The sequence below is a fragment of the Pundamilia nyererei genome, unplaced genomic scaffold (genome assembly GCF_000239375.1).
Source record: "Pundamilia nyererei isolate P.nyererei 1_Seehausen unplaced genomic scaffold, PunNye1.0 scaffold00022, whole genome shotgun sequence".
Classification (NCBI taxonomy): Eukaryota; Metazoa; Chordata; class Actinopteri; order Cichliformes; family Cichlidae; genus Pundamilia; species Pundamilia nyererei.
In genome coordinates, this window is record NW_005187423.1 from 191,685 (window position 1) to 191,983 (window position 299).

The window sequence follows — 299 nt, forward strand, 5'->3', positions numbered from 1 at the left end:
TGGAGGGACGGAGGGGGACAGAGAGCCGAGAGGGAGAGAGAGAGGGAGAGAGAGAGGGGGAGTAGGAAAGAGAGAGAGAGAGGAAAGTCCCACGATGGTTTCTCTAATGGTTACTCTCAGGCTCAAGCAGCTACTTTATTTTTGTAGCAACAGATCGGTCTTCTGAAATCAACATCCAAAAAGTTCATTTTCAGCACCTTTTCTCCAAGAACAGCTCCTCCAGAGTCCATTATTAGTTTCACTTACATAAACAATACAAGCATTGCTCAATATTCTTTACAATTTACTAAATAAAAAAA